The sequence below is a fragment of the Peromyscus maniculatus genome, chromosome 12 (genome assembly GCF_049852395.1).
Source record: "Peromyscus maniculatus bairdii isolate BWxNUB_F1_BW_parent chromosome 12, HU_Pman_BW_mat_3.1, whole genome shotgun sequence".
Classification (NCBI taxonomy): Eukaryota; Metazoa; Chordata; class Mammalia; order Rodentia; family Cricetidae; genus Peromyscus; species Peromyscus maniculatus.
The window spans coordinates 25,947,979-25,957,402 of NC_134863.1; positions in this window are offsets into that span (position 1 = coordinate 25,947,979).

Here is a 9,424-nt window from a genome sequence, read left to right on the forward strand (position 1 = left end):
GAGCCACCCTTTGGAAAGAAACAGACCAAAAAAGTTAAGGAATCTTATATATGCCATACAGCCTAAGCAGAGTTATCATTGAGGCACAGCCTTGAGGTTCTCTGAGCGTGACCACATCATTGCTCATGCCAGCCTCTGGCACAGTTGTCGGAATAAGTCAGAGATCTAGAATGAGCATTTACAAATGAGGAAAGGGATGTCCAGAGCTCTCTGTCCCCAGCGTCTTGCATACTACTTGCTTTGTAATGGTGCTGATTTTATTGTCTAGATAAACAAATAAATAAATAGAACAAGTGATTTCCCACAAGGTCACGTGGCAGAGACAAAAATCCAATGTGCTCCGTCTTAACTCCATCTCTTGATCTAGTTACGTCACCCTCTGGGTGAGCTTGGCCAACTTCGAAATGGGTATTTGGAGGTCAGAATACATAGGGCACGGTGCCTGGCTTAAGCGATGTCAAATTTTTAATTAGGGATATGGGAAAGCTGGAGATGACAAAGACTTCCTGCGATCTAGATGCCAGGATCACTCAGTGTCTGGTCTGGTTTCCCGTGAATGTCTGTTCCACCTCACTGATTCCTCTGCACTGGTATAGCATACACAGTTCACATTACAGAGTCAACGAACTGTTATCACATGTGTGGTCAGTCATCCTTTTGCTGTCTCCCCCTTATAATGTTTGATCTGGCTTACCCTACTACATTTTTTTTGGCTGCCTGCTCTCCCCATGCCTCTGTCAGTCAGGTTTTGCTCAGTAAACATTCCAAAGTCCTTAACCTCTAGCATTCATTTTTGGGTGCTGTATCTATTGTTCTGGATTATCTGTGCCATGTACATACATATATAGATATAGATATAGATATATATGATATATATATATACACACACATATATATGAGAGAGAGAAGATGTGGAGGCTTATGAACATAATTATTGGCAAGAAGAACACACACACACACACACATATATCCATATACATATATATGGGTATACAATATAGGTTGGTTCAACTAGCCCTCAGTTTTGGGGGATTCTGATTCATACTCAATTCTCTACAATCTTTGCTAATGTAGATGAGGAGAAATGTGAACACATAGCAGGTACATTTTTTAAAAACCAAGCTTAGTTTGCCTCCACCTTAACTGTGCATGTGAAAGAGTTTCCACACCTTTATAAGCCTATGAAACCATCAGCACACTTGAGTCAGAGCATCTTCCAGTATCTCAGCGAGTTCTCCTGTGCCAAGTCTCAAGCAGCCTGCTCTACTTTGACCTGAGATAGTCACCAATCATTCTGTTTAAATGATTTCTGTCACTAGATTAGATTAGTCTTCTCTAGGGTTTCATCTAAGTGCGATCATAGAGTATGTACTCACTGGGGTTATTTTTACTTGACTTTGGAATGGCTTCTCTGGTTTCCTTCCTGTGATGTCTGGTTCAGGCTGATATTAAAATGAGTTCATGTTCCCTACACCCACGCAGATCTGACAGGCGGGTAGAACTGAGCCTTGAAGAAACCTGAGAAACAAGATCAGGCGGCTTATGAACATCATGATCGGCAAAATGAAGAATGTTAGCTCGTCCCAAGATTGTTAGGATATGACAAAGAATGAGCCCACCTTGTACCCTAAACTTATTTTCAGGATCACTCAATGAATGCAGTTTCTCCTAAACCAAAAGCCTAGAAGTTGTGTGTTCCTTGCCTTCAATGGACAGCCTATTTGGAAACTCTGGACTCTGGATAGCTGCAGAGTCATTGCTCTCTCTGGTGTAAACAGGGAGACATGTGGTCCTTTTAGTGAAGCCGTCCTACGCATGCAGCCCTCGGGGTCAGCAAGGAGCCCAGGGCAAGAAGGAAGCACCAGGCTCCCCTCTGGTCCCCTAGGTTCATGGGTCAGAGGCCCAATGTTTGAATAGGTGAACAGAGAGGAACGTTAAAATTTAGATATGAGTGAGGATAGGAACAGGGAGAAGGGAATCCTACAGCGGACAGCCAGCTAGACGTGAAAGAGGGAGAGACGCCGGCCAGAGGCGGCCGGAAATCCAAACAAAGCATACAGGGCCGAGGGAGATATATTTCTTCCACTTTTGAGAAGTCCTGAAAATTCACTCTTTAGCCCCAAATAAATAGATTCAGACCCTGAGCAGGAGAATTCTTGAAAAGTGAGTTTCAGCATGGAAACCCTGATAAATCTCTTAAACAACCTGCATGCTTCCAAGGGCCGCTGGACCCGCTTAATCCCTTTAAACCTCCAATAACTTCAACTATGGTGTTTAAAGTCTCATAAATCTGCACTAGCTTAAAATAGGGAAATATAAATCACAGTCAGGGTCTTGAGGGCAGGGACGGACGACGGGCACTCCTGTGCCATTGAAAACCACAACGTAGGCTGCTCATCAAAATTTCCCAAGACAGCTGAACAAAAAGTGCTTGAGTTTGTGGGTTGTAGTTCCTTTAGTTCTCAACTTGTCCTTTTCCCATTTGTTTTTTGGTTGGTTTCTAGTTGGTTGGAGAGAAAACAATTGAGCCCAGTTTTACACAAAATCCAAAAGGAAGGAGCAAAACAAGACGCTACCAAAAGCCACCGAAAACAGTTCTAGTAAGAGGCCAATAAAATCCTGTCCACTTTTGGTTAAATTATTAATGAATGTCTCCAAATAAAAGTAACAGATAACTTTGTGCTAGCTATAGCCACTGGTCATTGTCATTTCTACTATGCTCCGGGTGCCTTCTGTGAAAAGCCTTATGTTCATGCCCCAGCTTCATCCTCAGCACAACCCAAAAGGAACATTATTTTAGCGGTGTTTGTTTCGATTTTATGCGTATGAATGTTTTGCCTGCATGTGTGTATGTACACTATGTATGTGCCTGGTGCCCAAGGAGGCCAGAAGAGGGTTTTGGACCTCCTAGAACTGGAGCTGGTGGTTGTGAGACACCATGTGGGTGCTGGGAACTGGACCAGGTTCTGTGCAGAGCAGCAAGTGCTCTTAATGGTGGAGTTGAGTCATCTCTGTAGCCCTGAGAGGCATTATTCTTGTCTCTTGTCTTACAAATGACGGAATGAGGTTGATTCTTTGTGTTAACTCACTCGGAGTCACACAGTTCATAAATAGGGAATGAATGTTTGCAGAGATTCTTTAGAAGCCCTAGTCTTACCCAGAATCCCTACCTCCTGTAGAATAGTGGCCCCCAACTCACAGAGCTTCTGGAAGAAAGACCCTGTATGTCACACTCTGAGGGCTCATGTGCTCTCATCTTTCTCTTTGCTGGCTTTGTCCAGTGACTTCTTCAAACTGCCAAGTCTTTGAGAATTCCATGTTAACTGAATATTTACTCAAAGTTCAACCTCCATAGATAAATAAGAGCTCTGAGGTGTTCTGTTTGCTTAACACCTATGGATGTCCTTCAACAATGGACCACTAAGGGATCCTGTGAAAAACTCTTAACTGTGATCAAATGCAGGCTGAAGAACCTTTGTCCAAAGTACCTAAGACTAGATATATTACAAATTTGAGAGATTTTCAAAATTTGGAATATTTGTTTAGACTTTTATTGGTTGAGCAGCCCCCACCCCCAAGACCCACTAAACCCAGAATGTTCCAAAATCACAAAACTTGATGAGTATCAACTGGTGGATTTGGGACACTTCAGACTTCAGACTTCAGATGAGGAACACTCACTGTAATGATCTATGAGACCTCTCTCTACAGTCGTGGGAAAGCCACTTGGTGTGGTGATATTGTGTCCCCCAATATATTGTGCACCCTAATAAATTTATCTGGGGTCAGAGAACAAAATGGCCACTAGATAGACATAGAGGCCAGAAAATGGTGGCACACACACCTTTAATCCTATCACTTGGGAGGCAGAGAGCTGTCTGGATCTCTCTGAGTTCAAGGCTACACTGCAAACAGCCAGGCATGGTGACCCACGCCTTTAATCCCAGGAAGTGATGGCAGGAAGCAGTAAGGTGTAAAAGGCGTGAGGACCAGGAACTAGAGGCTTTTAAGCTTTTAGGCTTTTAGCAGCAGTTCAGCTGAGAGCCATTTGGGTGAGGACTCAGAGGCTTCCAGTTTGAGGAAACAGGATCGGCTGAGAAGTTGGCAAAGTGAGGTTGGCTGTGGCTTGTTCTGTCTCTCTGATCTTCCAGCATTCACTCCAATACCTGGCTCCAGGTTTGTTTTTATTAATAAGACCTTTTAAGATTCGTGTTACAACTTGGAGACTGTAAAGCCCAACAGTGGTGTGTCTAATGACAACAGTACCTTGTAGATCATGAGGAATAAGAATTCTACTGAAGTCTGGTTTCACACAAAGAATAGAGGGGAGAAGGAATTTCAACCTCTAGGATGAAGTTCAGAATTTATTTTAAAACATTCATAATTGAAAGATACGCATTTAGGAGGCAGAATATGTCTTTTTATTACCAGTTCCCAAACTGATTCAAATGGGATATTAATGGATGTTTTCCCAACAAGTCTATGGTCATAGAGGCTTGGGAAACACCACAGATGTGGCTGATCCCTCTCTTAGAGAATCACGATGCACTTTGCCTTGCTAGAGGCCCTGAGGAGTTCTACTATAAAAGAGTTTCTGATTATTCTAGAGATTCCCAAACCTTTGGCCACAGGGTTTCTATTAGCTGGAACACAGTTTGGGAGATGTCATCCTGCGTAAAAGATCACTTCCTTTCATGCCTGATCAGCATAGCATCTGGTTTGCTCTATTACTATCAATATTCATTTATTCAACAATTCACACCACAGGGAGGAGACTCTCCAATACACATTCACAAGTTTACACATTCCTGAGCTCTACATCCAGCAGGGCACAGCCCACGAATCTCTGGGTACAGTCCCCACAACCTTGAATGAGAAGAGGCAGGAAGAGGAGGAAGTGTGCCTCTTACCTCACACTTCCCCCAGCAGTATGTTTAAGAATATCTACTTAATGCTGGAGAGTTCTCCTAGTTTTGGGGACCCCTTGAAGCTGACCTTGAAACAAAGACCTTAAAGTAAACGGTTTGTGTGGGAAATAGTCCAAAGAAATTCCAGCAAGCATGAGGAAGTGAGTCAGGGAGGAACAGACAGCCAATAAAAAGTGAATTATTAAGCCAACTTCAGGGTAGACAAGTGTAGCTTAATTCTACAGGCAACTCTGGGAAATGGTGTAAAACACACATCTCAGAATTATCCTACCTAAAGGATGAGGTTGTTTCTGGGAGACATCTCCACCACCACACATTTTCTGGATACTTCTGGAGGGGAGTCATTGATCTTGGATATAATATATCTCACAGTTGCAAACATAGACCTCAAGCATCAAGATGCAGATACGGCCATGGGAAGATACCTGGAAAATACTGAAGTGGTAAGACCTGAGGGATATGGGTGTACCTCAGTGTCTCACACTTGCACTGTATCTCCAAAGGGAAAATTCAAGTTACAATGAAGTTCAACATCCTTTTACTGTCCTCCCTGACTGTCCCAGGTATTTTTGAGGTCCAGTTTATGCTGTATGTGGGTGAGCATAGATAACTGAGCCAAGGACACACATGTCTATCTCCTCCTTATCTCTCTGACACAATGGCTATCTGACATGCTGTTGAGCTCCGCATCGGTGATATGTTTCATTTCAAAGGGTAATTCATAACATCTGTTTGAGAAGATGTTGGGGGTGTCACGCTCTACTAGAGATGGTAGGTACAGAAGAATCCATGGCAGAGCACAGAGAATGTATTCAAAATATCTGCTTACAAACTGCCTTGCCAAGTCATGACCCATGATGGTAAATACTCTAATAATAAGATGAATTACTATTCCTGACTAGATAAAGTAAGTCAGTATCTTCTGAAACAAACTACTGCTTCAGCTAAAATCCTTGCCTCTCTGAGTGTTTATGAAAGTGTACAGTAAGACAACACAGGAAATATGTTGTTAGTTGTTTTTTTTTTTTAAACTGTTCATTCTTCTGGGGTCCCACCACGCAGCTCCCAAATAAATACACAGAGACTTATTCTTACTTATAAATGCCCAGCCTTAGCTTGACTAATTTCTAGCCAGCTTTTCTTAAATTATCCCGTCGGCCTTTTGGCTCTGGGCTTTTACCTTTTGCTATTTCTGTATATCTTTTCTTTCCTTTTTATTCCATGTCTGGCTGGGTGGCTGGGTGGCTGGCCCCTGACATCCTCCTCACCTTCTCTCTTGCTCCTTTTTCCTCTTTTTCTCCTTCTATTTATTCTCTCCACCTGACAACCCCACCCATCTTTTCTCCTGCCTAGCTCTTTATTAGACCAATCAGGTGTTTTAGGCAGGCAAAGGAACACAGCTTCGCAGAGTTGAACAAATGCAAGATAAAAGAATACAACACATCTTTGCATCATTAAACAAATATTCCATGGTATAAAAGGATGTAACACATCTTAAGCTAATATTCCACAACAGAAGTAGTTTTTACTGTAAGCCAAGGATGGTTTGATAGTTTCAGAAAGTCAACAAAAGAGTGATGGCTAATCTTTTTTTCTTTTCCTTTTTGTTTTGTGATAGGGTCTAACTATATATCCCAGACTTGCCTCAAACTTCTGATTCTCCTGTCTTAGCCTCCCAAGTGTTAGGATTACAGACTGGGAACTTGATCAGATTGACGCACTTAGAAGATTAGTAAAGACCTGTCTGGGTGTGTCTGTGGGGGGCACTTGCAGAGATGACTGGTGTTCAGGGTAGCACCTGAGAGACATACCCTGCATGTAGGCAGCACTTTCCAATAAGCTGGGGGCCCTTCTGAAACAAAAACAGGAGGCTAGAAGCCCACTTCCTCCTCCTTCTCTCCTCCTCCCTCTCCCTGTCTCTCCCCTTTTCCTGTTCCCTGCTATGCTGAGGTAAGCAGCTTTATGCCAGCCTTCTCTGGCAGAATGTTTCTCTCACCCTAAGCCCCCAAGCATTGGAGCTAGCAGATCATGAGCTGAAAACGGAAAGAGGAGACAAAATTAATCCCTCCTCTTTTAAGCCCCACCCCCACCCGACTCTTGCCTATTGGATCACAGCAATGAAAACTGACAATCACAAGCAGATCAAGAGGGAAGCCTCCAGCAAAGTAGTAGTGACTCAGTTTGCTGTGATTTGGTATGAGACTCATCCAGCATCCAGTCCAGTTGGAAACCAGACGGTTTGTGCTTTGTTACAAGAAAGTGTCTCTTTTTAAACTCACTCTCCTCCAAAATCACACTGTTAAGCTTGCCCCTTCTCCGAGTTTTTCGAGATTAGAAAATATTTACCAAGGTAGCTAAGTTGGGAGTAAAAATGCCACATAATTGATGCCAAAGAGACCTCAGCTACTTTACCTCTAGGGTACGCCTAGAGCCTCTGTTTTTTCAGGTTATAGGAAACAAATTCAAGAAAAAAGAACAGCATTAATGGGGGAAGTACCAGGAGATGATTCTTTCTACCAAACTCATATCATATAAGTCTTTGGCCCTTAATGAAGGTCACCTTTGGTGTTTATAATCGTCCCTCCAGGCTCCTAAGCATTTGAACTCAAAGCACTTACTCTTGTGGCTAAACACTGCTGGACACAGCTTCAAGGGAGGTGTCAACAATACTGTCCAGCCTGACACTTGCCTCTTGTGGCCCGTCCCATATCTTTTCACAGCAGTAGTAGAAACTCAGTCAGAGAGTGATGTGAAATATTCCTTTACACTGTGTGAACAGATGTCACTGTGATTGGGTTAGTAAAGAAGCTGACTGGCCAACAGCTAGGCAGGATAAGGTCAGGTGGGAGAAACAGACTAAGAGAATTCTGGGAAGAAGAAACAGGAGGAATCTGAGAATTGAGAGGAGATGAAGAGGAGGCAGGGGATGAACTTGCCATACTGAGAAAAGATACCAAGCCACGTGGCAGAACGTAGATAAGAAATATGGGTTAATCTAAGTTATAGAGCTAGTGAGTGACAAGGTAAGCTATTGGCTGAGCATTTATAATTACTATTATGTCTCTGTGTGGTTATTTGGGGAGCAGCTGGCAGGACAGAGCTGACTGGCGGTCTGAATGGAAAACTCTGCCCACAGAATGGTCTTCGTATGCTGACTGTCTGATGGCCTCCACCTATTCATATTTTACCTCTGAGAAAGGGAGGAATCAAACCACCTTCCCTTCACCCCATACCTCTCACTTTGTACTTCAGGAAGAGGTCACATCTACTTGACAGGGAGGTTTCTCGGGTAGAACGGGCACTGCTTAGTGAAAGGCAGAGCGCCTTTCTTTGCAGCCCTCCTCTCCCTTTCCGCTCTGTGTTGATAAAGAAGGGATATTCAGTTCCCTGGGCACACACCAGCTGAGCAGGAGAAGGAAAGAAGTAAACCAACAGAAGACATTGGCCACTCCCTCCTCACTTCCAAAAAATTCCCCAGTCTCATCCCTAGCGCTGCAACAGGCCACCATCTGCAGCCTTCCTCCCCCCCCCACCCCACCCACATCTCTGGTGGATCCCACAGATCTTCCCCTCCTAACCTCCCTCCCCCATACTAGTTACTTTATCCCAGCCCCCTACTCCAGAAGACAACCTCTGCTAACCCACAGGCCACACCTGCCAGAAATCCAGTTAGCCTGCCTGCAGATCTTGTCTTCTTCTGTTCCCCCAGATCCAATCCCCCATCTTCCCTCCAGCTCTGCAGCAGAATGCCTGTGGCAACCTTCTCTGCCAGCCACATCTCCTGGGGATCCCACAGATCTTCTTCCGCTTCTAACTTCCCTCTCCCTACTCATGGTTTTATCCTTGCCCCCAAATCAGCAAGCACACCCTGCTAACCCAAGGGCCTTTCCTCCCAGGACAGCAAGTAGGCTGAAGGCAGACTCACACCTTTCCTTTTGCTCCTCCAGGTCCAATCTCGCCAATCACATCCCCAGCTCTGCAGCAGGAAACCTGCTGTGGTCTCTCTTTTCTCTCTGCCCCCATCCCCAGTGGATCACAAAGACCTTCCTCTCCAACCTTCTTTCCCCCAACTCATCCCAGTATCCCAGCCTCCAACACCAGTAGGCATTCCCCGTGAACACACCAGCTGATCAGAACAGGGAAGCAGGCAACACACAGCCTTCACACTCTCTGAAAATCCAGAGAAAAAAACAGAAACCAAGGAATAAAACACCCACCCAACAAAGACAAATCCAGAAATCAATACCTAGACCTATGATCATCCCAAGCCCAGATACCAAGACACCAGCATAAAAACACAATCTATAACAGCCAGGGCCATGTGTTCCCACTAGAGCCCAGTTATCCTATCATAGCAGGCCTTGAATACTCTAATAGCTGAAGCACAAGAAAAAGACCTTAAAACAGATTATATGACGATTATAGAGGTCCTTAAAAAGGAAACAAATAAATCCCTCAAAGGAATTCAGGAAAAGACAAACAAACAATTGGAGGAA